Source organism: Candoia aspera, chromosome 6 (genome assembly GCF_035149785.1).
Source record: "Candoia aspera isolate rCanAsp1 chromosome 6, rCanAsp1.hap2, whole genome shotgun sequence".
In the NCBI taxonomy this organism is placed as follows: domain Eukaryota; kingdom Metazoa; phylum Chordata; class Lepidosauria; order Squamata; family Boidae; genus Candoia; species Candoia aspera.
The window spans coordinates 83655401-83682270 of NC_086158.1; the positions used below are offsets into that span (position 1 = coordinate 83655401).

The window sequence follows — 26870 nt, forward strand, 5'->3', positions numbered from 1 at the left end:
GGTTGAGAGGACTTGATGAATTTGGTAGACAGGTACACCATGTCACCCACTTGAAACGAAGGGTGAGGGGCACGCTTTTTATCAGCGTGTTGTTTGTAAGCAGACTGTGCGTCCGCTAGTGCCTGCTGGATGACCGGCCAAGAGTCCGCCAGCTGTGTTGCCCATTCGGATGGTGAAGCAGGCGGGATAGATGGCTGCGGCAAGTCAGGGATTGGGACAAAATCCCTGCCGTGAACAGTGCGAAAAGGGGTTTGACTGGTGCTTTGATGAACGGCGTTGTCGTAGGCAACCTCAGCAAAGGGAAGGAGGTCAACCCAGTCATCTTGTTGATAATTCACGAAAGCACGCAAATATTGTTCCAGTGTTGAATTTAGCGCCTCTGTGGCCCCGTCAGTCTCAGGATGCCACGCCATGGACAATGCCTGTTTGGCGCCCAAAAGTTTTAAAAATGCCCGCCAAAATTGAGAGGTGAATTGTGTGCCCCTGTCAGAAATTAAGCGGGAGGGACATACGTGTAACCTGTACATGTGTACAAGGAATAGGCGGGCCAATTGTGCTGAAGGAATGGAGACGCATGGGATAAAATGAGCTTGCTTGGAGAAATAGTCTTTTACTACCCAAATTACAGTTTTTCGTTGGCTGGGAGGCAACTCCACTATGAAATCCATGGAAACCTCCTCCCAGGGGCAAGCAGGACTGGCCACTGGTTGTAACAAACCTTGAGGCTTTCCCACCTTACGTTTAGACATAGCACAAACAGAACAAGATGCCACATAATCCTTCACATCTTTGCGCAATGTGGGCCACCAAAACTGTCTGCAAACCAGGTGCAAAGTTTTTACAAAGCCAAAATGCCCAGCAACCTTATCATCGTGCGAACGGAGTAAAACCTCCTTTCGCAAGCTGTCAGGGACATAGAGACGGTTGGATTTCCAAGCGAATCCCCGGTCAAAAGTAACATTGTCTCTATTGGCTAGCAACCAAGTGTCAGTTTTTTGCTCCTTTAGAAACTTTTGTTGCAATTGAGATGAAATGGACAAGGTGCCTTGCGGAGTGGAATCACTGCCGGCAGGCTGCTGCGCACGGGCTTGGCTGCGGGTCACAGCCGGCATTCCCAGTTGTGGCTGTGTCCACAGCATGCTTACCACCTCTGGCGCTGAGCTGGAGTCCTGGGGTTGCCGGGACAGCGCGTCTGCTAAGAAGTTCTTTTTCCCTGGGATAAACTTCAGTTTGAAGTTGAACCGGTTAAAGAACTGAGCCCAGCGGACTTGTTTAGGGCTCAGCTTGCGAGGGGTACTAAGGGCTTCCAAGTTCTTATGGTCAGTCCACACCTCAAAGGGATGGTTAGCCCCTTCCAGCAAGTGGCGCCAAGAGTCCAAAGCCGCTTTGACTGCAAAAGCCTCCTTTTCCCACACATGCCAACGTCTCTCCGTCTCAGAGAATTTGCGGGACAGGTAGGCACATGGCTTTAAACAACCCGCCCCATCTGCTTGCAACAACAGGGCTCCAATAGAATAATCAGAGGCATCCACCTGAACAACAAAAGGCTTGGAGGGGTCAGGATGTTGTAAAATGGGCTCCTGTGTAAAAGACTCCTTCAGCTTATCGAACGCCGCCTGACAAGCCGGAGTCCATCTAAGCAGCGCGCCTGGGTTTTTTACCCAGCGGGTTTCTCCCACCCCCTTCGTCCGAAGCAAATCTGTCAGGGGCAAAGTTATTTCTGCGAACCCCTTTATGAACAACCTGTAGTAATTGCTGAACCCCAGGAAACTTTGAAGTTGCCTGCGGGTGCGGGGTCTCTCCCATTCTAAGATGGCCTGGATTTTAGCAGGATCCATCTCTATGCCTTTATCTGAGATCCTGTACCCCAGATAATCAATTTGTGTTTGATGGAATGCACATTTGGACAGTTTGGCATACAACTCAGCTTTCCTTAGCTTGCGAAGCACCTGCTTAACCAACTGTACATGTTCTTCCAGAGTTTCAGTATAAATCAATACATCATCCAAGTAGACCAATACCCCTTTAAACAGATGTTCATGTAATACTTCATTGATCAATTGCATAAACACCCCAGGAGCCCCAGCCAAACCAAACGGTAAAACCTTATATTGAAAAGCTCCCAACAGGCAATTGAATGCCGTTTTCCATTCATCCCCCTCCCAGATCCTCACACGGTAATAGGCTTCCCTTAAATCCAGTTTTGAGAAGATTTTCCCCTTAGCCAGATGTGATAACATATCTTTTATCAAAGGCAAGGGATATTTATTTGATATTGAGACTGCATTGAGCCCACGGAAATCGGTACAGAGTCTTAATGTCCCATCTTTCTTCGGGCGGAAGAGAACCGGTGCCCCCACTGGCAAGCTAGCTGGTTCAATGAACCCTCTTGCCAAGTTTTTGTCCACAAACTCCCGTAACAAAGTTAGCTCCTTCTGAGTCATTGAGTAAATCTTTGGCTTAGGCAATTGGGTGTTAGGCACCAGCTCAATGGCACAGTCAGTTTTCCGATGGGGGGGAAGTTGATCCGCTTCTTTCTCCCCAAACACATCAGCAAACACCTGGTATTCCTCCGGTAGACCCTCAAGAGGAGGGGTTGGGTACTGCGGAGTCGCAGCTGCCGCTACCCCCACCACCTCCTCTGGGGCTTCATTTCCCTCTGGTGCTTGATAAAATCCGTCCCTAAAGGTTGCAGTTCAATAGACTCAATTTATCTGAGGATTTTGTTGGACCAACCATGGGACACCCAAAACCACCAAAGGACCCCCCACCAGAGCCACTACAAATGACAACCCTTCCCGGTGGCTACCCATTTGCAAAGCTACCAAACCGGTGAAATGCGTGACCGGTTTGCCCCCTGCCATGGATCCGTCCAATTGAGTGAAAGCTATGGGTCGTTGCAACGGAAAGGTGGGCAACTCCAAGGCAGCTACCACGTTGGGATGCATTAAGCACCGTGAGCACCCAGAATCGATCATCGCCCACACTTCTATCGTCTTCGAGCGGGATCCCAACTTTACTTTCACAGTGAGAATGCGATAGTTGACACTCACCGACAGAGGCTCGCGCCCCTCCTCTACCACCTGCCCTGCGGCGCCCTTTAGAGCAGGTGGCTGGCGTTTCCCGCTGGCTGCAGCAATTCCGGTTCACCCTCGTCCCCGTAGAACGGCACGCTTTCCAGCTCGCTGTCAGCCACTGCTGCTTTCATTTTCCTCGGCAGAGAGGGGGACTTCGCAGTCGACTTTCCCTGCCGGTCCTCGCCCTTCGCCCTTGGGCACGCCGCCGCACGGTGCCCCTCCTTGCCGCAGCGCAGGCACTGCCCCTTCGCGTAACGGCGCTCCTTCTCCTCTTCCCACGAACGTTGTCCGGATCGTCCAGAGGAGCCCGAAGGGCAGGTGGGTTTTCCATCTCGCCCCGACTTCGTCGCCCGTCTCTGCGCAAACACCTCGTGGGCATGCTCAGCCTTTCCAGCGAGCTGGATCCACCCGTACAAGCTGTCAGGGTCATCTCGCCCCAGCGACCAGCGCAGCACTTCGGTGTTTAAACCATCCTTGAACAACTCTATTACAGTTGCCTGCGACCAATCCTCCACCTTCCCCGCTAGCGCTTTAAACTCCAGCGCGTAGTCAGCCACGGTTCTCGATCCCTGCTTGAGTTCTTTCAAGGCACGCTTTGCCCGCTCCTTTGCTAGTGGATCTTCGAAATGGTGCTGCAGGGCCCAGAGGAATTCGTCAAATTTCTCCAGTTCAGGGGCTTCCGACTGGCACATCTGTACATACCAGTCCGCTGCCCTCCCCTTAAGCTTGGTGGCAATGGTGATGATTTTCGCTTTTTCCGAGCGAAAAAGCGACCCTCACTCTTCCATGTACGCCTTGGCATTTGTCAGGAAGAACGAGAGTTTGGTCGGGTCTCCGTCGAACTTGACAGAGAAGTCCCTCAGTCCTCCACCCGGCGGGCCGCGCCCCCCCACTGGCAGTTCAGCTGCTTTGACAGCTCCCAGCCGCCTCTGCTCAGGGACGGGCGGCGACGCTAGTTCCACCCTGGGAGCCCATTCCCCCTCTCTCGGGTGAGCTCCCCTTCTCCGTTCCGGGGACTGTGCCTGGGAAGAAGGGGTCGAATGCTGCTGGCTTGACCCCTCCTGCACCTCTTTCAGCGAACTCAGGTCCATGCTCATTTTCTGCAAAATGAGCTCCAGGGAGTCCATCTTCGACTCTAGCACCCGAATTCGGTCTGGAGTGGGGGAGTCCCCCCTCGGCGGCACCTGTACCACCGTTGGGGACAGCGGGTATCTCTGCCTCCAGGATGAGCCCCTCGCCTCCGAGAAGTCCCCATGACTGTCGTCCCAGGTGACCAGTTCACCCGGGGTCGTGACCGTGGTCTCTGGCGCGGTCTTCATGCCCGTAGCTTCGCCTTCAGACCCTGAACTCGCCTCCTCCCGGATCGCTGAGAGTTCTCCCAGGGGGGCTCTGTCGGGGCGCATCATGGTAGAGTCGGGCTCTCCCTCACTCGACCCATCACTCTCCACGAGTAGCACATTTGGATCGGTCATCGCCAGCACTCTCCCTCACAGGATCTGAAGAACCTGCCTTTTCCTGGATAGGGACCAGCGGGATTTGAAGTTTTGGATTCTCAGCTTTATGTAATGGTTGCCTATCCCAAACACTCAGACTCACAAGAGGTTACTTAAATGAAATCTGATTTATTAGGGAAATTATGGCAGATACAGAGAAAGCTGAGAATGACTAAAAGCGCGCCAAATACAAACTAAAAACCCTCGGCTCCAAACGTAATCCCTCCCCCCTACCATCCATAGCAACCACCCCCCTCCCAGGTGCTGGTAACCGTTTTCCACACATCCTGGGAAAGCAACCTTGAACACATGAGATAACCCAAACACATTCCAACCCAGCGGCCAACAGATAACAACTCCCTGACGAGGAATCCTCCTCTCTCCCGAGATCAAACACGTATCAGGCAAATGACATGCGAAACGTTACGATGTACCAAGCACATTGAAACGGTGAACATGACAGACTCATACTCAGTGGGCAGGCATTCATCTGAGGAGGTCCGTCAAATAATCCAGTGCTAAAACAATTAGAGTTCATGTAAAACACCACCTGAAATAAGAAACTCATGGAAAACAATTCTTGTAGGCATAACAATCCACTCTTCAATGTAGAAACAAACTACAATTGCAAGACTGTCCAAAAGTAAAAGCAACTGGAGGCAGGAGGATCAGTCAAAAAAGTCAAGATGGAAGCCTTGATTGCCATTTCAACTTTTCGATTCCCCTTCCCCCCACCTGGACGCACTTGGTGGGAATAATTTGCCTTGGGCCATAGCAAATCAAGTCTCTCCCATCCAATTCCTACGGATGCCATTCTCAATCCTGTAACATGTTCACCAGGTCCATATAAACATGGGGTCTTGTAGGGAGCAGCAGCAGGATTACATCCTGGTTTTTAGTTCAGGCCCCATAAGCCCATACAACTGCCCTGCAGTCAAATACTTTCATAAGCAGCAGGTCCCAGATTTAATGGATCCCTCTCTTTAAAAAGATCGGGGGGTGGACTGGAAAATGCATTTGTCCAGCTGTGGCAACATAGATCACTTCTCTAACCTGATAACAGTGTAGGATCTTACGTTTTTAGTCTTTAATTATTCCATTCCATACTCTGATCCTTAGCAGGTTTTGAATCTGTTTCAGGCTTGCAATTCTATGGATGTTACTTTAGGATTAACAAAGGGATTATATTCAGTGGTGATGAGCTTCTGGGCTAGTAGGCCATGGCCTAATTATCTGGCATTCTGATGTTTCACCAACATCTTTGGAGGTGCAAGTGGTCTGCTCCGTAGCCCGCTTCCTGGCAGCTCCCAGGCAACTGAGCCGGAACCAACTGAGCTCCTGTGTTTGTAACAGAACTAATGTCTAATCGGACTATGTCATCGGAATTCTGGAAAGCCAGTTTCTGATTGGTTCTTCCTCCAGGTGCATTTGTAATTGGTCTGAGTTGAAGAAGGGATTGTAGTTCCACATTCCAAATTAAAAATGAGCTGAGGCCATACCTGGGCTGCAAAACTCGCAAGGGAAACTTGCGGCCGTCCAGATTTTGGTAACCCAATATGGTAGCCCAGCTGTAATCCATCTATCTATATACTGCTAAAACTCTTGTATCTGTTTGTACTTTGTTAGCTTTAAATTATCATAAAACATTTTATGTCATAAAAATTACCATAAACATTTTATGACATAATACAAGTTGTCATAAAACATGTCCTGTGGTCAACTCCTGATGTCTGACTGAGCTATACAGTTCAACATGGGCTCCTTTCAAGGCAGATACATCTCTGAATGTCTCCTTGAATTTTTAAGAACTTTTCCAGTACATTAGAAGCTCTGTCACTGTTGAAGGCATGGAGGAATCTGGTAAGGAAATTACCTTTGAAATGATGACCCAGCAGTTCACAAGTTGTCTAGCCTTTCCTAAAAGGAAATATTTCTTGCAAGGCAACCTAAAAACAATTAAGCTGTCATTCAAAATTCCTACCTTGCTGTTATGACTAAGCAGTCTTGGTCACTTTTATTCTCAGACACAGGACAATAGGATCTGAGATGGCACAGTCGATGAATAACATTTTTTAAATTTCCTGAGGCAGTCACCATCCACTGCTAAATTCAAAAGAAATGAACAACGGGACGGTTTGATCTGATGTGCTTGGCAGTGAAAGCAGTGTTATAAACAGATGTAATTGCAAAGCAAGTGATAAAACTGCCTTCACGATAGCTGGCATTTTATATTTTCAGGTTCTGATCCTGTAATATCCATCAGCTGCTTGTGCTTGGTGTTATTAGTTTCTGGGCATCTGTTTGATCTATCGCTATCAGCCATGCTGCTGAGGCCGCATATCAAACGGCGCCTGCTGGTGTTTGGGTGATCAGCTTGTGCTCTTCTCCAATTTCCTGTCACTTCCCAGCTCCCTCAGCAATTGCCTGTATATTTGTCATGCTCCAAATGGTGGAATAAAAAGGCCTTGTGCACAGGCAAGGCAGCTACTTGTAGAGATACAGAGTCGTGTTGATATATGGAATTAAAGACCGGTGGGTATTATTTGTAGCTAAAACCCGAAAATGGTGTAGGGAAGAGAAGGGCTCACTATAAAAAGCCACATGCCTTGCCTTGCCATGCCTGCCTGCCTTTTTTCCTTCCTTCCTGCTTCTGTAAACGGAGCTGAATTGTTCCTTTGCAGCAAAGCTGGATTGCCGCTTACTGGGAAGAGGGCACATTTGTGCTTGTATCCTTAGGCCATCAGATACAAGCCACTTGCTCAGAAGTGGCCCAAATGTTCAGTGAAATGACTTAGTCTGGAAGAAACCACGAACTGATTCACCCATCTATTCTACATATTCTGCAAATGTTAAAAACCACCACAACACGGTGCTGACACATTAGTCTATCCCCCATTGCAGAAGGCTAGCATCTGTTTACAGAGAAGCAATGCATACTCTTGTCTAAGAAGATGATTGTGGGCTGTTGCTTTGGACATTCTGGAAGAGGCTATTCTCTCCAGACTGGAGCTTTTAATCAAGAAGTCACTCTTGGGACTTGAAGCAGGATGCATGATACAGTGGCAGGTCATTGAGCCTCTGTCTACCTGTAGATTCAGGGTGTACCACTCAGGGTCTTTGAGACAGGTGGGATTCAACTCCAGATCAGACCATTCCTCCAAGGTCAGAAAAATCCTGGAACCAAGTCATTTCTAGCTCCGCTGTGATTTTCACAAAACTGCAGCAAGTCCATTCTTTTGTTTTCAGATTCTAGTGCAGCTTTGCAAAACTTCTGGACAGGCTATTCTCTATTGGTAGAAACTCACATATCACCCTGCCTCCTGGTTCCATTCTTGTATAACTTCTGAGAGATTGGACAGCAGAAATGACTGGGTAGAAGTCTTCTTAAGCAGTGTAAAACTGGCAGATGCCACCTCTGTAAAAATGGCTAAGACTAAGTCAAAGTGTGTGTTATACAAAGCATTGTTTTACAAAAAGGCATGCCTAGCACTGGGCCTTTATTTTTCTACTCTTAATGTCAAAGGTGAAAAAGTAGGGAGAAACATAGGGCTGAGTTTTTCTCAAAATGGCAAAGTTTTAATCGTTTGGAATTCTATTGTCCTTGTAATAATATAAAAGGATTCTGGTGCAAGTATATGACAGTGGTGCATCTGTTCAAACCTGGAGCATTGGGGAGAAAGCAGGGAAAGAGGAATGGGAGGATGACATCACTGTTGATCTCCCAATATCTGCAGGAATGAAATATTTATTTATTTATTTATTAATTAAATTTATGCCACCGCCCATCTCCCAGAATGGGGGACTCTTATAGAAAATCCACTTTCAAAGATTTGTGCCTTTGTTCTGTATCTTTCTCCATAAAGAGACACAGAAAAAGGGATCCATGAGCACACTCATACAGAGGATTCCCTGACTTTATATAAATTTGCTTTATGCAAATTCACTACTTTGCAATTGATCATTTTCTTCCAAGAATTCACTTTATATTTTTAAAAAAGAGACTATTTTGTGATTTGTATTAGCATAGTCAATATGCGCCAAAAGTCTGGAAACATGCCAAGACTTCTTCCTGCCCTCACTCACACATTTACCATTGTGAAAAGGCAGAGGAACTAGAGACCAAATTGCCAATATCCGCTGGATAATGGAAAAAGCCAGGGAGTTTCAGAAAAACATCTATTTCTGTTTTATTGACTATTCTAAAGCCTTTGACTGTGTGGACCATAACAAATTGTGGCAAGTTCTTAGTGGTATGGGGATACCACGTCATCTTGTCTGCCTCCTGAAGAATCTGTATAACGACCAAGTAGCAACAGTAAGAACAGACCACGGAACAACAGACTGGTTTAAGATTGGGAAAGGAGTACGGCAGGGCTGTATACTCTCACCCTACCTATTCAACTTGTATGCAGAACACATCATGCGACAAGCTGGGCTTGAGGAATCCAAGGCTGGAGTTAAAATCGCTGGAAGAAACATTAACAATCTCAGATATGCAGATGATACCACTTTGATGGCTGAAAGTGAAGAGGAACTGAGGAGCCTTATGATGAAGGTGAAAGAAGAAAGTGCAAAAGCTGGTTTGCAGCTAAACCTCAAAAAAACCAAGATTATGGCAACCAGCTTGATTGATAACTGGCAAATAGAGGGAGAAAATGTAGAAGCAGTGAAAGACTTTGTATTCCTAGGTGCAAAGATTACTGCAGATGCTGACTGCAGTCAGGAAATCAGAAGACGCTTAATCCTTGGGAGAAGAGCAATGACAAATCTCGATAAAATAGTTAAGAGCAGAGACATCACACTGACAACAAAGGCCCGCATAGTTAAAGCAATGGTGTTCCCTGTAGTAACATATGGCTGCGAGAGCTGGACCATAAGGAAGGCTGAGCGAAGGAAGATCGATGCTTTTGAACTGTGGTGTTGGAGGAAAATTCTGAGAGTGCCTTGGACTGCAAGAAGATCCAACCAGTCCATCCTCCAGGAAATAAAGCCAGACTGCTCACTTGAGGGAATGATATTAAAGGCAAAACTGAAATACTTTGGCCACATAATGAGAAGACAGGACACCCTGGAGAAGATGCTGATGCTGGGGAGAGTGGAAGGCAAAAGGAAGAGGGGCCGACCAAGGGCAAGATGGATGGATGATATTCTAGAGGTGACGGACTCGTCCCTGGGGGAGCTGGGGGTGTTGACGACCGACAGGAAGCTCTGGCGTGGGCTGGTCCATGAAGTCACGAAGAGTCGGAAGCGACTAAACGAATAAACAACAAAAGTTGTGCTTCTGGTCTCTCGTATTTCCATACTTGCAGTAACTCCTATTGTTACCAAGGGGTCAAAATGGCCATCAGCATCTTAGCCAGCCCCCTTAACCAACCCTAGAAACAAAGTTGGATGCATTGTTGTTGTTGTGCCTTTGAGTCATTGTTGACTCCTGGCCACTGCCTGGACAAGTCTTTCTTAGCAAGATTTCAGAAGTGGTTTCGTGCCTAAAGCGACCAGAACTCACTGTCTCCTGCTTTCTAGCCTGGTACCTTAACCACTACACCAGCCTGGCTCGGACAAAGTTGGACGTATTATGTTGCACCGAAGTTTGAGGATGAGCTTTTAATCTGGCCATGTCTACTGCATGGAGCGTGACAAAGACTGCTAATAACATTTGTAGTGCAGTGATGCATTCTACCTCTTTGTCTGCCATGATAACCACACACATTAGAAATCTAGCTGTGCAGATGGAGAAAATGCTTTCACTGTACAGAGTATACAAGACGAGGAAGAAAACGTGTTTGAGTAACGTTGTGCTTAAGAATAAGGCTCTAAAAATTTATGGGTTACAGAACTTGACACCGTATCCCACAATCCCTTTTTCTACTGGTTCAATGTCTCGCTTTATGCAAATTCACTTTATGTGGGGTTTTCAGGGAACATGAGAGATGAAAAATAGGTTGATGAAGTAGGATATGTCGTGCAATTGCTATAAAAACCGATGCATGCTATACAAGTCTCACTGGACTATCCAAAATTTAGGCTTTGGACATAATGGAAAAATCTGGAGTATTATTTCCTTGCATAAATATTAAATGCTGGTAAAATTCCAAGACATTCTGGAATTTTACAAAGATTGAATGCAGAAAAACTAACAAATGTGTTTTTTTAGTAAGATGTACTGACCTGTTGTACTTGTTTCTTCTTACTGTAAATGTCAGTTTTGGAACATTAAAATTAACAGCATATGCTTTGATGATGTGGAAGTCTGGAGCATAGTTTTTAATTAAACCATGGTGCCACAGAGCCTATTAAATATTGCTAAATTTTTACAAGTAAGTCTGTACCACACGTAAGCATTTAATGAACCCGTCACCATAGTTATGCAACCTCTTATTGCCGTCAGTAGAGAGGAATGGGTTTAAATTTAAGTATCACTTAAATAAAATAACTATTTTGTGCATGTATTTGCACAAGAAAATGTATTAAAGCGTCATATACTGTACTTGATGTGTGTCAGGTGCTGCACAGAGCAACGCAGGTATGAAGGCAGGTAATGTCACTTCAATTGATCAGGAACCTTTGGAAGAAATAAATAAAGGATTAATTTTTCTTGGGAAAGCAAGCCACTTTGTAGAAACCACAGTGCCGTTGTAATCTCAGTAATAGGCTAGATGAGGTAATATATGCCACAATTAAATCCAAACAAGCAGCACTCAGGACCTGGGGTGAACCTTGCTCTGGATGGGGTTATATTCCCCCAGAAGCACATTCACCATTTCGGAGCCCCCTTTTAATTACCAGCTATCACAGGATCTGCAAGGGGCAGCCGTGGCAAGGAACTTGTTTCCTCAATTATGGCTGGTGCTTTCTGAGCTACCTGGACTTTGCAACAGTTATCCATGCCTTTGCTGCAACTCACCTTGACTTCTGCAAGGCATTGTAGGTGGGGCTTCTCTTGAAAAGCCTCCAGAAAGTGCAGTTGGGGTACAAATGTGGCAAGTAGGCTGCTGGTTGGTGCAAAGGGCAGGGGTCGTATGTCTGATCTGCACTGGCTACCAACTGCCTTCTGGGCACAAGCCTGTAACAGCCTGAGGCCTGGCAACCTCCTGCAATTAATCTGCCCAGCTACTTTGATCTCTGTGAGAGGGCCTCAGAAGACCCCCTTGCCGCCTGATGCTTGAGTATCTGGTCTCTGGGAAAGGGCCTTTTCTAGGGTGACTTCTAGGCTATGGATGTGCTCCCTTGGAGATGTATATGTCTCCATAATATTTAGGAAGATGGTAAAATCACATCTTTCCCATCAAGCACTGTTAATTAATTCCAATGTTTAATATCAATTGGTGTTGCTTTAATTTATATATTACATTCTTTTATTGCTGTAAGTCACCTTGGTAATTGAAGAGGTAGAAAGGATAGAAATTCAACCAATAAAAGTAAATAAAACATCCAGTGTTATAGTAAGTTAACAAAAAAAGAAAGCAAGTGGATTCATAGATGACAGATGTTATGGGCAGCTGGTTGGTCATTGTTGGGAACAGAATCTTGGACTGGACAGATCAATCTTAGGCAATGAAGTGCCCTTCAGATATGTCAATATAACTCCTGAAACTGTCATGAAGCAGAATTAGGGAATACAGCTGGAAGGCACCTAGCTGGAAGATATTTGAGAAACGTTTTGGTCTCATCTAATATAGCTTTCCCATCATTCTTCTGAAGAAATATGATTAGAAATACCACTGAGAAGAATGCATACTCTTTTTCTATCAGATGAAATATCAGCTTGAACACAGAAAAAATATTTTGCTCCTCTTTTCTGTGAAGTCTTTTCCTTGACTATGTGCATACTTTCCACAAAATGTTCAGCTAAATGTTGGGATGTGGAGTCCTTGGTGCTCTCTGAACCTTGTTGTTTTCTTGAAGATGTTTCATTGACAGACTAGGCAACACCTTCAGTGCAAAAAGGGAGTGGGCCTTGCTCTCTGTTTATATATCGTGGCTCGTCCTGCTTGTGTTGGTGGAGGTGTTGTTCTCTCCTTGGGAGTTCCTTGACTGGGCTGTTGTTTGCTGCTTGGTTGATTGACTGAGTTAATAGTTCCTTGATTAAGGTTCAAAGTACTGTTTGATTGTTCCTCTGGTGTTAATCTTTGCATATCTGGGTGTTGATTGCTGGCAAGGAGGTGTTCTGGTCTTTTGGCTTTTTTTGAATGGTATGTAAATGTGGTTTACCTCTATGTGTCTGTTGATGGCTGCTTTGTCCGAGTGCCAGGCTTCCAGGAATTCTCTAGTGTTTTTGGATTTGGCTTGGGTTAGGATGCTCACAGTTTCCCAGTTGAAAGTATGGTTGAGTCTGTCCATGTGTTGTGAGATTAAGGAGTTCTCATCCTGTCTTCTGACTGCTAGTTGGTGTTCGTGGATGCGCTCTGCTAGTCTTCTGCCTGTCTGTCCTACACAGTGGCTGTTGCAGTCCTTATACTGTATGTTGTAGATGACTCCTATTTCTTCTTCTTGGGCTACTGGGTCTTTTGGTTTGCTTAAGATGTACTGAAGGGCTTTTGTTGGTTTGTGTGCTACAGTGATGCCGTGTGGTTGTAATAGTCTGTTGGTGGTTTCTGAGATGTTTCTGATGTATGGCAGTGTTATCCTTTTCATAGCTTCTGTGGGTTGTGCTGTAGTAGGTTGAGTGGTCAGGCACTTTTTGATAAAGTTCCGTGGGTATCCATTTTGCTGGAAGAAGTTGTATAGGTGGTCTGTTTCCTTTTTCTGGTGTTCTGGGTTGCTGCAGTGTGTTGGTGCTTGTCTGAATAATGTTCTTATGCAGCTCCTCTTGTGGGAGGTTGGATTGTTACTTTGGTAATGGAGCACTTGGTTGGTGTGGGTAGCTTTCCTGTAGACTTGTGTTTCTAGCTTGCCATCATTTCCTCTGCTGATGAGGATGGCCAAGAAGTGCAGTGTGTTGTTGTTTTCTTCTTCCCTTGTGAATTTTATTCCATTGAAGAAATTGTTGATGGTTTAATGTGTTTCCTCCAGTTGTTCCTTTTTTATTATGAGGAAGGTGTCATCTACATACCAGATCCATACGTGGGAGTGCTATCCTTTCTAGACGCTGCATTACAATCTCTGCTATGAGTCCTGAGATTGGTGATCCCATGGGTGTTCCTTTGATTTGTTGGTATAGTTGTCCATCAAACTGAAAGTAGGTAGTGAGGCAGAGGTCGATGAGGCCCATAATTCTGGGTATTTCTATCTTGGTGTATTTGACTAGGCCAGGTGTGTTGCATAGAACTGCTGCCATGGATTGTTTTGCTAGTGTGGGCCTTTGGATGTAAAGAATGCTGTGACATGAAATTATGGGGACTCCTTCCCATCATACAGCTCTCTGCAACTTGGGTTCCTCCAGTTATAGGGGACCAAAGTTATATTTTGAATATAATCAGTCTGGAGGGGACCAGGCTGAGGAAGGTTACCATGTGTTCATTAAGAAAAAGGAAGTATCAAGAGAAGATGTCATCAGAAGAGGGATAAACACAAGCATACTACCTAGAGGAGGAGTAATTATCAAGAGCTGTTTAGCCAGGGTAGATGAATAGTACCTCCACCATCACTACCAATGCAAATCAAGGCTGGTGCTTTCATTATTTCATAATTAGCAGACTTCTCCAAGTTTCCAAGATTGTTCCAAGATCTATTAGCAGACTTTTCCAAGTTTCTCTTGATTAGTTAGTGGTGTATATATTTTTTATCAATAAGCAGATATCTGCTCTGGCTTTGGGTTCAAAGCAATGGTTTGGAGATGGATGGAGCCAGAAGCAAAAAACTCAGAAGACAACTGTCACAGTATTCTGTTCAATGAGCCATGAACCTGAGTGACCTTATTTAAATTAAAAAACCTGTTTTACTACAGATTGTAGATTGCACCTGACAGTTGAGGGAGGGACAGCCTTTTCTTGTTGTTATGAAACAGCCTGGAGGCAGAAACACACACCGGAGAAAAATAATGTCTTATTATCTCAGTTACATAATACTTCTTAAATTTAGAACAGGCTGTTAGCAATATGAACAGAATGCATTGTAGTTTACAGTTTCACTTGACGATTCATATTATGCTCATCACAGTTCCTGACATCTGTTCAAAGTTTAATAGTGATTTTCAGGTTTTTAAAATGATACAGCATACCCATTACTTAATTATTTAATGATATACTGAACATCATAATTTCTATGAAACTTGTAAATCCCTTATTTTTTCACTTGTATTTTACTCTTCTACCTCTTTTTTCTTCTTCTTTCTCCCTCTTTTTCCTTAAAATGTTCATTAAAATATATGAAAAAAAGAAAAGAAAAATAATGTGTTCTACCAACAGATTACAGTCTATCTTCTGGATACCACTTCACTTTCTCTCTTTTTCTCTAAGCAAAAAAATTAATTTTAAATGAATTGTGAAAAGAAAGTTACTGACAACAATGCAACCCAAGGACAAACGTGGGAATTCAGAAATACAGCAGAATGGACTCAAATATATAACTGAATCGAAAGCATTAAAAGGAGTTTATAACAATAAAAAGATGTTTAATTTGGTTAATTAAACACAAAGCAATCTGGTATTTTCTACTTGAGTAAATCCCAATGAATTGCACAGTTTATTTCAAAATAACAGGATATGGGATCTGTAGTTAAGATTTAAGTACAAATACATGTTACACCATCAACTTTAACTATATTAAAAAAAACTAACACGCTCTAAGGAATATACACTAAACCTGAAAAGTTATAAAATGATACAAACATATACTGTACATCCAACTTTAATATGCATAGAGTTTAATTCTGTTTTTCAAACTTGGCAACTTTAACACCCCAGAATTCCCCAGCCAGCATGCTGGCTAAGGAATTCTGGGAGTTGAAGTCCACAGGTCTTAAATTTGCCAAGGTTGAGAAACACTGGTTGAACTGTTAATTGATCCTTTGATTTTTTTTTCAGTTAACTAAAATAACAGGAGGAACATGTACAAATTGATTAGCTCCCCTTCTCTCAGTTTGTCTTCGAGCCAACAAACCAACACAGCTGAACAACTGAAGTAGACCCAATATCGGCTGCCACTAGGCCGAAGTCCACTCCGTGACCCAGCCCGCACTGCCCTGGGACCGCGACGGCGTCTTCCGGGTGGTAGGAGGCCGCGCACCGGGGGAGTGACCCTAGCCGGACTCCCAATCCAGGCTGGAAGAGTCCACACCGGGCTTTTCATCTACGCATGCAGACAGTGTATGCAGCTTTAACAGCGCATTCATTGCTTCGTTTACTCATTCGCTCTGTTGTCGCGGGCTGCGTGCATTAGGTACGCGAAGCCTGGTCACGGAATCAACCCACGTCCTGGCTTCCCACAACATGAGGAATCCTAAATTAACCAAGTAGGCTAGATTCACGGAACAGGCTGAGACGCACACGCGCAAAGCTAAACTGAGATTGACGCTATAGTTAGCATGTGCGAATCCCAAGCCATCATTTGACCCGGTTCGCCTTTTTGTGAGAATACAGATCATGCAAATAGGGACGCCCGGCCGCGGCTATGGCCTGCCCCTCTTCTGGGGGATGCGCTGGAAAAGTGAGTGCAAGAAATAAAGAAAACGCCCGAGGAGCGGGGGCGTGTCAGGGCCGTGTTTTCTTTATATACCCCGACACATATTACTGTTTATCTGGAGGACTAATTCTGAGTCCCTTCAGTAAACCAGAGGGGGTGTATCTTTTCTCGGATAAATGCATAACCATTTAAGAATGCCCCATCTGTTGCTGCATTCGTGTAATGCCCACCCCACACAAGCCTGCCCCCCAAGATGCGGTTCGTCCACTGAAGAAGGAGCGATTCTGTGGAAAGTGGCGGTAGCGCCAGTTTTACTGGAAACAGCGTTTGTGCGCACACCGCCCTTTGCTTTTTCAACTCAAGGTGAAGTGCCGGCGCACAACGGCACGAAAGCAATGCCTAGAGCGCGAGCAAAGCGAAACGTTTGAGTCTATTTGAATTTACGCAACAAAAGCTCCGTAATAAAAGCAAAAGAACGGCACCCGCACAGTACCGCAGCGAGCAGGGTTCGAACCTGCGCGGGGAGACCCCATTGGATTTCAAGTCCAACGCCTTAACCACTCGGCCATCGCTGCTGCACAGGAGCAACCTCCAAGCAAAAGCATTTAGCAAGACCGGAAACAATACCAAACGTTCTTTCTACCCGTCAATCATACTGGAACTGGCCAATCAGAAAGCAGGATGTCTCCGACTGTCCAATCGAAATCGGGAGCAGGCCGACCCTCAGGGAAGCGACTCCGCTCCTTAAATGGCGCCGCGCGGCTCCCCGGGTTGTTTGGCTTGGTATATCAGGCCGGGGTGGGCGTTGTGGGGAGTATTATTTGATTTGCAGCCCCCGCCGTTGCAGTGAGTTCATGGTTCCCCCTATTGCAGAGCACCCGAAAATTGATTGATTCAGTAATCAGGTTCGGTGTCTGGGCTTGCGTGCGTGTGAATGCAACCCTCCTCCAGTGGCTGAAGAACTTCCCCTAAACTGCGATTCCCCAAAGCTCTCCTAGGTTGGAAAGCTGCTAGAAAAGGGTTTTTGGGGGGGGGGGTCTCCTTCTGTGTTGGAGGTCTTGGACGTGATGCACCAGCAGGCTGCTGCAAAGCCCAATGCCATGGGGTGAAACCATGGCGTGCTTCCGGGGTAACTCCAAGTGGCCAGCTTCAGTCTCTGCCTTGAGGAGGCGTAGCTGCTTTTTCACGTGCCCTTTTAAAAATAATAATAATAATATAATAATAATAATTCCTCCTCCTCATTTTGTTCAGATGCTCAAGGTACCCCTAACATCTGGAGGATGCAGGGACCAATCTGACAGGTTACATTCACATAACACACTTTCTCAGGGCATTGCACACTTGATGCGGCGCTCCAACATCATGCTAGGCTTGAATTAGTTTTTAGCACCCCATGGAAACCCACCTAGTTGGGGTGGTTTATGATTCAGTATATTATGCAGACTTTTTTTTAAAAAAGGGTTAATTCTTAGTCAAGCATGTTGTGTGAATAAAGCCACAGACCAGAAGCATCTCATGTAAATAATGCCAGTTTGTATCATTATCCTCACTTAAGTGATAGACTATTTTTCCCCAGGCTGGTGAAGTGATTTCATCAATTGAATCTGATGACATAGTCAGGGTCATTTTTATTTGTTAAACATATTTCATGTAACTTGAGCATCCTTAATTTTTTTCCACAAATAAATGGACTTCATGTGTATCAATCATATCTCTCTTAATCCAGAGATAATATTAAGTCATTTCTGCATTATCACATCACTCCTGGGCAGATAAGGATACTACAGTCCAGTGTTTCTCAACTGTGGCAACTTGAAGATGTGTGGACTTCAACTCCCAGAATTCCCCAGCCAGCCATGTTGAAGTCCACACATCTTCAAGTTGTCAAGGTTGAGAAACACAACTATAGTCACATTTACATCATTTTGTAATATTTACAGTGAAGCTTCATGAGGAATATAAGGTAGGACCTCTGATGGGAAACATGATAAAGTCTATTAAATCACATTCTAAATCAGGGAATAATTCAAGTGATAAAATGCTTTTGTAGCTAATACAGTACATTTCACTGTCTGAAAAAGATTCAAATTAAATGCAGTTTCTTGGGGGGAAAAAAGAGGACTATGTTGTTTACAATCTGAGGGAAAAAGGAATTATTCCTGTTAAAAATTTCCATGTTTCAAAGGACTTTGTATTGCAAAATTATATGCATGCTTGACGCATCATTTTCAGTTTCTGGAAACAAAGCCAGTTTCCCAGCATGATAAATCCTTTTTTGTGGGCAAATAATATTGACGTATTTGTATAAATCCCTTATACAAATTTTTCCACTTAAAAGGTTTCTACTAATGTTTTAGAGTTGAAAAGGCATTTTTCCACTTTCTAATTGCATATTTATCTTTTGAGTAACTATCCTGTGATTCCTTGCCAGATTTTAATTTACTAACTAGGAACATAAATGCTAGCATTTTGGTCTGAGGCCAACAGTGCATTCAGTCCAGATTTCTCTTTCTGATAGTTCAGGGGAAAAGCATCCAAACAGGTGATTATAGAGAAAAATCTGGAGCAAATGCAATAGTTGTTGATTGCAGAAGAGTGTAGTAATGCTTTAAACTGTTTAAGTAGAAGAAAAAACATGTTCAATAGTTTATGTTATCAGTACATGCTATGCACTGAAAAAGTGCTAAGTATTATGATCCTGGACCAGTGAACAAACTGACCAGTGGAGTGACTAGTACAGAAGTCACTTTGCTTGCAGTAGAAACTCATATCAGATTTTCTTGGTGGACAATTGCTCAGATTGGCCTTTAAAGTAGCAGATTAATACTGATTTATCTTGTCAATTTAGAACAAGATTATTTACCAGCAGAAAACTGAGGACAGTGAAGCACATGGTTTACTTACTGCATGGTTTGAATCTTTGTTGCTGGACCTCTTCATAATTTTTGGCCACCATTATCTGTAGTATTCTGTTAGATGGCTGCTAGCTATGATAAGTCTTGGAGATGCTACATATCTAGACCACAACTACCATTTGTCTGTATCACAGTGATAAGAAGGAACATTCAAACTTGTCCTGCTGTATTGCAGTAGGGACTCACAGGCCTGGTTACAAATGTGATCTAGGAATTCAAGCTAACATGATTTATTCAACAAACCATGGTTTAAAATCCTGACTTAATATTGTATTTGAATGTGGTCACAGACACAGTTGGCTTTCTCTCAAGCGAAGTTCTGCTTTAGAAACTGTTGGACTATTATAAGAAGGTTAACTCAAATTACTAACAAACTACGATAGCAGGATTGCCCATGAACATAAAACAATCCACAGAGGCAATATATTTATTTTGCATAACGACAGTTGAATAATCCCAAGCGTTTAAATTGTAACTTTCCTAAAATGTTGGGTGGCCTAATGCAGGTATTACTCAAAGAAACAAGAATGGTTCACTGAAATTACTGAGGCAAAATGCTGGTTAGAAACAGAAAAATAAACATAGATGTTTGGAAGGCTGAGTTCTGGTGAAAGTTCCAAATTCCGTGGAACAACAAGGGAAGATTTTTGCAACAAGTAGAACAACAAATAACAATTTCTACAACGAGTAAACTGCAGTTGTCGCCAGGCAGAGGGAAGAGCAAGGGTGCCTGCAGGGTATGATCCAAAAAGTCAAGATGGTAGCCTTGATGGCACTTCATTCACACTTGCAGCTGCCACCTTGACTTTTTGGACCATACGTTGTGGGCATTTCTGTAGCAGGGGTTTAATTCCAATGAATCTTTGTGTTCTTTCTCCTTGCTATCCCCAGCTGCTGCTAAAGCAGTGTTTTTCAGCCTTGGCCACTTTAAGATGTGTGGTGTTGTGCCCAAAACCTGGCTCACCTAAAGCAATCAAATCACTTTGAGGATACAACAGTATTTGCATGCATACAACCCATAATACAATATATACTGAACACCCAGCCAAGCTTTGATACTTCGCTGAGTGGCCATGAGCAAAAGCAGAGCTGGGGCTTATATGCCTTTGGCCAACTATGTTGCAAGGGAAAGAAAAGAAAGGGCAAAACAAAGAAAAAGGCAGACATGGTGGAAATTATAGCTTGACGTTGGAATATTTTAGATAAAGCCATCCGTATGACCTTATTATTACTTATCCCTTCCTGCTAGGTCAGCATGCTAGCCACACTATCTCTGAGATATGGTCACTGAATAAAAACTATCTGGTCTAGTGGGCCACAGGTTCCTGACTTGAGTCTTCTCCCTGTTGCCATTCAGGGTCAATTCAGCTTATGGTGAATGTTTTCTTACAAGGTCACTTTAAGCAGTTCATATGTATGGGGGTGGGGGTATCTCAGAGATTTGGTAGCGAATGCAGCTCATATGTGTATGGAGGAGAGGGTACCTTTTACCACCACAGTGGACTTCAACTCCCAGAATTCTGGGGAGTTGAAGTCCACACATCTTCCAGTTGCCATGGTTGAGAAACACTGTGATAAAGGGTCTTTTCAATAACCTGAGAAGCATCAGGCAGTTGAGAAGCAGCATTCAGACAGTCTGTCTGTAGAGGCAGACCCTCTTAAAATTAACTTCTGGGTCCATTGTTCAAAAATGTCCTTCAGTATGTCCACTGTTAAAATATTTTGCTTCATTGTGTATTAGTCAAATTTAAGTGTTGTTCTCTTTGAACTGTAATCTTTAGTTCCTTCTGGTTCCCTCTAGGGTCCAGTCTTCAAAGTCTTATCCTATCATGTTTTTTTAAACGGAATTCAAAACAAAAGCATTTTCTCACAGGAAGGATTCTTCTAATTAATTCCAAAATCTTATTTCAAATCCATCTGGACCCTTAGTCCATTTGTAACATTCCAAAATCAAAGTTCTGATCGCCCTTTTGCTATTTATTCCAAAAGATTTTTTTAAAAAAATCCTTAAACCTGTATTTAAAACTTATTTCGCTTGAATTGAAGGAAACTCACCTGGTGCTGTAAAACTTTTTGATCCGAAGGTTCCTAATAGCTGACAAGCAGTTAACAAACAATTTCTGAAAGTGATTAGAAAAGGATGTTGGCATTTCTTTGTTTTTTGCATGGACCAAGCCACTAGGTTACCATGGTAATGGAATACTTTCTTAAGTATTGGCAGGGTGAAGAGGTCGAACTTAATTGTCCTCAGTTTGGGTGTTAAAAGCTGCATTGCCTGGGGGAGGAACTTGCCTGGACCTGTTTAGTTTCGCTTTTGCAGCCTCTCAGCTCAGTCCTCTCTGAATGTGTGTGAATGCACAGCTTGTAAAATATGTTTTTGTGCTTTCTGTAAATATATTTATTTTTATAGAAATGCCTGGTGTGTGATTTTTCTGATCTCTCGGGCCAAACGCTTTCTAGTATTTTGACAAAGGACGTATGTGAACCCGGTGTTTTTTTGAAGACGCCAACCATGGTTTGAGCACGAAGGCTATTCCCTCATCTCCCTAGTGCTCAAAACCCACTGGAGACTGCTGTCTTGTGGTCTCCTCGCAAGGAGCAACTTCTGGAGCACTTGTGGGCAATCTCAAGTCCTTTCTTTGTCCGGAGAGGAATTACAAAGTGCCGGTCTACTCGCTGGCTCTTTGTTCTGCCGCAGTGGTCAGCTCCACCTTTAGTGGAGCTGTTTTCAGTTCACAATTTCTTCCCTGGAAGTCCTCACAAACTATTGTACAATATCCTTAATTTCATATGCTAGCAAAGTAATGCTTAGGATCATCCAACACAGATTATAGCCCCACCTGGAAAAAGAGATGCCAAATGTTCAAGTTGGCTTTAGAAAAGTTTGAAGAACACTAGACATTATTGCTGATGCCTGCTGGATACTTAAAAAAGCCAAAGAATACCCAAAAGAAGTCAGGATGTGCTTCATTTATTATAGAAAGGCCTTTGATTGTGTGGATCCTGTCGAGCTGTGGAAGATGCTTAGAAAAATGGAAATTGCAAAGCATCTCATTGTCCTCATGTGAAACTTATATACAGGTCAGGAGTGTGACAGGGCTGTATACTCTCCCCTTAGTTATTCAACCTATATGCTTAATGTATATCAAGGGAAGCTGGACTGGAAGATGACCATGATTTTAAAATTGGAAAAAGAAACAGCAATAACCTGCACTATACTGATGAAACTACTCTGATAGCCGAAAATGCAAAGGATCTGCAAGCCCTAGTAATAAAAGTCAAGGAGCACAGTAAAAAAAACAAGACTAGGATTAAATACAAACAAGACCAAACTAATGACAAGAGGCACAACAACCAGCCTTAGAACTGGCAAGACACTGAAGGGACAGTCTGCCTTTTAAGATCAATCATCAACAGTAAAGGAACAAGCAGTCAAGAAATATGCCACATATTAGCACTTGCTACAGTAACCATGAAAGCCTTGGAAGAATATTCAGGTGGCATGATGTGTCTACACCTACAAAGATCAGAATCATGCAAGCCATGGTATTCCCTGTGACACTCTATGGAAGTAAAAGTTGGGCTTTGAAGATAGAAAGAAGATTGACGCTTTGGAACTTTGGTGTTTGAGAAGACTCCTGAGAATATTGTGGACAGCCAAGAAAACAAACCGATGCATCCTTGAACAAATTAACCCAGAGTTCTCACTCAAGGCACAAAGGACCAGGCTCAAATTATCCTACCTTGGACACATTATGAGAAGACCTACTGTAACTCCCTAGAGAAGACTGTAATGCTAGAAAGGTGGAAGGAAAGAGGAGGACGACCAGTAGCAAGGTGGGTGGACTCAGTTGTAGTGGCAATGAGTGCACCACTGGAAGATCTGAAGGACCAGGTGAGGGACAGATCACCATGGAGAAAATCTATGTGGTCACTAAGAATGGACACCAACTTGAAGGCAAATAATTGATAAAGGATGCCATTTATTGCCTTTTTTTTTCTTTTGGCTTCTGATCTAGCCTATACAATTTAGAATTTTAGCAGTAATTACACCTGATCTTGCTTAGCTTCCAAACTCGGACAATATCAGCCAAATGCAAGTTCCAAAATACATTTCATGACCATTATACAACTTACAAACAGCTTACACATGATAAGAAAAACTAAGCTCAGTGCTGCACTAGGAGACAACTAAAAATTTCCCTGTAGGTTTTTGTTATCATATCATTCCTTTCTGGTACCAGAATGCTTACCAACACATAACTTTATTAATTTTAAAGACTGTGCTCTTTTTAAAGATGTGTAAGGGCTTGATGTAAAATGCTAACTAAAACAATTGCATATTCTGCTGTTCTTCCAGTAATGCTTTATGACAGAAATGAGCTGGGTTTAAAAACCCCATTAAGACTCCACTAATTCAGTGCCACATTGCCCTCAAGAGGTCTTTCTTAAAATTGCAGGCGAGTTTCTGGAAAGAGCTCCATTGATGGACCTGTAGCTGTAGAAAAGATTTGGCACTGTGCTGGTGGTCCCCATCTCAGGGGATGGCCATTCTTTCAAGTGGCTGGCCTGGGGGGAGGGGAATTGGCCCTGTCCATTCACAAAATTACTGCTATAAAATGCCTGACTGTTCATACAACCCCACTTTGGTTTGAGGCAAATTGATGGGAATGGTCCCTACTAACCTCCAGCTTACCTTGATCTCTTTTTGGAATGGATGAACCCACTTCAAAAAAAGTCCAAGGTTTTATACTTGGAAATAAAGATGATGCTGAGGGCTGTATTTTGCTTTAAAGCAGTGTTTTTCAAACTTGGCAACTTTAAGATGTGTGGACTTCAACACCCAGAATTCCCCAGCCAGCATGGTTCTTGGCTTCCCCACTTGGCATCCACACATCAAAGTGCCATCACAGCTACCATCTTGACTTTTTCTTACCTTACCTTGCAGGCATCCTGCTCTTCCATCTGTCTGTTACCAAGGTTGAAAAACACTGCTTTAAAGCATCTCTCTCTGTCTCTCTTTCTCTCCCTCCCTCTCCTCAAGATGCTTTAATTGAAAACTTTCTGAGTTATAATTAGTCACTGTTCTCTTTTCCTTTAGGCTGGAAACCATGGTCATCAGGGTGTAAACTCTGTTTGTTCCAACCCTAATAACCACTTTCCTGATTTAGACAAAATGGGTGTTACAGAGACAGATGGTCTACAAGGGTAGTTTAAAACAGAAAATAATTTAGGAAATTGCATTCACTAGAGAAATAGCATTTAAGCAGTCTTGAAAGAAAGCAATGAATTATTGTTGGGTTTGTGCATTGGTGTACCACTGTATATTGCAGTTCTTAGGGAAGAAGCAAGTATAATATATGCTCTGCACAAGCATGCGGGTCTGTGGGGAGAGGAATGACATCATATGCATCATCATGTTGTTGTGCAAAAGATGTGTGTCATTTGTGTCATGATGTGACTGATGTGAATTATACCATTATCATCTGCAAGAAGATGTTTTGATGCATGTAGTGTCATGGCTTCAAATGGATGCCTTTTCTTTGCCATAGAGAATTTTGGATAAGTGGCTGGATGGGTACTGGTGTTCTCTGGGATATTCCAGAGTTCAGCAGGAGGGTCTGTATGTAAAGATAGATAATAAGTAAATAGTTGGGTAAGGAAGAGGAAGGTAGACTAATGTCCCCTTTTACTTGATGGGCCTGGTTGTCAGGGACTATTGATAGATCCTCCAGAAGTTCATGGAAGAAAGGGAGAGGGTGCCTATTAATAGCTGCTTGCCAGAGCTGTCCAGCTATATCTGCCCAGCATGCTTCTTGGCTTCCTGAAGCCATAGTCCTTGAAAACTGGAGACCAACCACAGTTCAAAGGATGAACATTGATATGTGCTCCTTGATCAGGTGTCCTGAAGATATCTGATCAAGCCCAGCCACTGGCTCTTTCAGGCTATGAAAGCCAACTCAACTGTTGGGAAGGCTTCCCTTCTGACACCTGAGGAGGCAATATGCTGAGGGGATAATTTCAGCTCCTGGAAGGCCTCTGCCTGCTTTCTGGTCATACTGACTATGCTGAAATCCAATCCATTAAGGAGATCTGGCCTCTGATGGCTTAAAAAGGCTCCTTGGGATAAGCAAAGGCAGGGGAGAAGGTACATAGCTGGTTGCCCATCTTCTTCAGTGACTTCAGCGACTGATGGAGAAAGCAGCTCAGCAAGAGCTTTTTCCTTCTCTTTCTGGCTGGGTGAAAAGTCATTTTTTTAGACTGTCCAGTGTTTTTCATAAGTGTTGCCCTATAATCATACTGTGTCTCCTCCAATGCTGTGTTGTAATGGTTTTCCCTCCTCTATAATCCTAAACTTCAGCAAAGGATCGTTACCTTGTTGTGGTGCTGGAGCTTGAGCACCTCAGTGATGCCATGAGCTAAACCGTGAAGGGACACCCAAGACGGGAAGGTCATGACAGAGAGATCAGACTAAATGTGATCCCTGGGGAAGGTAATGGCAACCCACCCCAGTATTCTTACCGTGAAAACTAAATGGATCAGTACAACCAGAGATATGTCGGTATACCATCGGAAGATGAGACCCCCAGGTCGGAAGATGGTCAAAATGCTACTGGGGAGGAACAGAGGATGAGTTCAACTAGCCCCAGATGTGATGACGCAGCTAGCTCAAAGCCGAAAGGACGGCTAGCAGCTGACGGTGCTGGTGGTGAACGGCGAATCCAATGTTCTAAGGATCAACACGCCATTGGAACCTGGAATGTAAGATCTATGAGCCAGGGCAAATTGGATGTGGTTATTGGTGAGATGTCAAGATTAAAGATAGACATTTTGGGCATCAGTGAACTGAAATGGACTGGAATGGGCCACTTTACATCAAATGACCACCAGATCTACTACTGTGGACAAGAGGACCACAGAAGAAATGGAGTAGCCTTCTAATTAATAGTAAAGTGGCTAAAGCAGTGCTTGGATACAATCCAAGAAATGATAGAATGATCTCAATTCAAATTCAGGGCAAGCCATCTAACATCACAGTGATCCAAATATACACCCCAACCACAGATGCTGAAGAAGCTGAAGTAGAGCAGTTCTATGAGGATCTGCAGCACCTACTGGACAACACGCCTAAAAGAGATGTTATTTTCATCACGGGAGACTGGAATGCTAAGGTGGGCAGTCCAATGACACCTGGAACTACAGGTAAGCATGGCCTGGGAGAACAAAACAAAGCAGGACATAGGCTGATAGAAATTTTGCCAAGACAACTCACTCTGCATAACAAACACTCTCTTCCAACAACCTAAGAGATGGCTTTATACATGGACTTCACCAGATGGACAACACCGAAATCAGATTGACTACATCCTTTGCAGCCAAAGGTGGCGGACATCTATACAGTCGGTAAAAACAAGACCTGGAGCTGACTGTAGTTCAGGTCACGAACTTCTTCTTGCACAATTTAGGATCAGACTAAAGAGATTAGGGAAGACCCACAGATCAGCTAGATATGAGCTCACTAATATTCCTAAGGAATATGCAGTGGAGGTGAAGAATCGATTTAAGGGACTGGACTTAGTAGATAGGGTCCCGGAAGAACTATGGACAGAAGTTTGCAGCATTGTTCAGGAGGCGGCAACAAAATACATCCCAAAGAAAGAGAAAACCAAGAAGGCAAAATGGCTGTCTGCTGAGACACTAGAAGTAGCCCAAGAAAGAAGGAAAGCAAAAGGCAACAGTGATAGGGGGAGATATGCCCAATTAAATGCAAAATTCCAGAGGTTAGCCAGAAGAGATAAGGAATTATTTTTAAACAAGCAATG

The 26870-nt window shown here is 43.8% G+C and overlaps 1 non-coding gene across 1 annotated transcript; it reads right to left on the reverse strand.

The window, feature by feature from the left end:
* Positions 1–16625: 16625 nt before the first annotated feature.
* Positions 16626–16707, reverse strand: TRNAS-UGA (transfer RNA serine (anticodon UGA)). The gene has a single exon. It is a non-coding gene; the product is annotated as a tRNA-Ser (tRNA).
* Positions 16708–26870: the final 10163 nt, after the last annotated feature.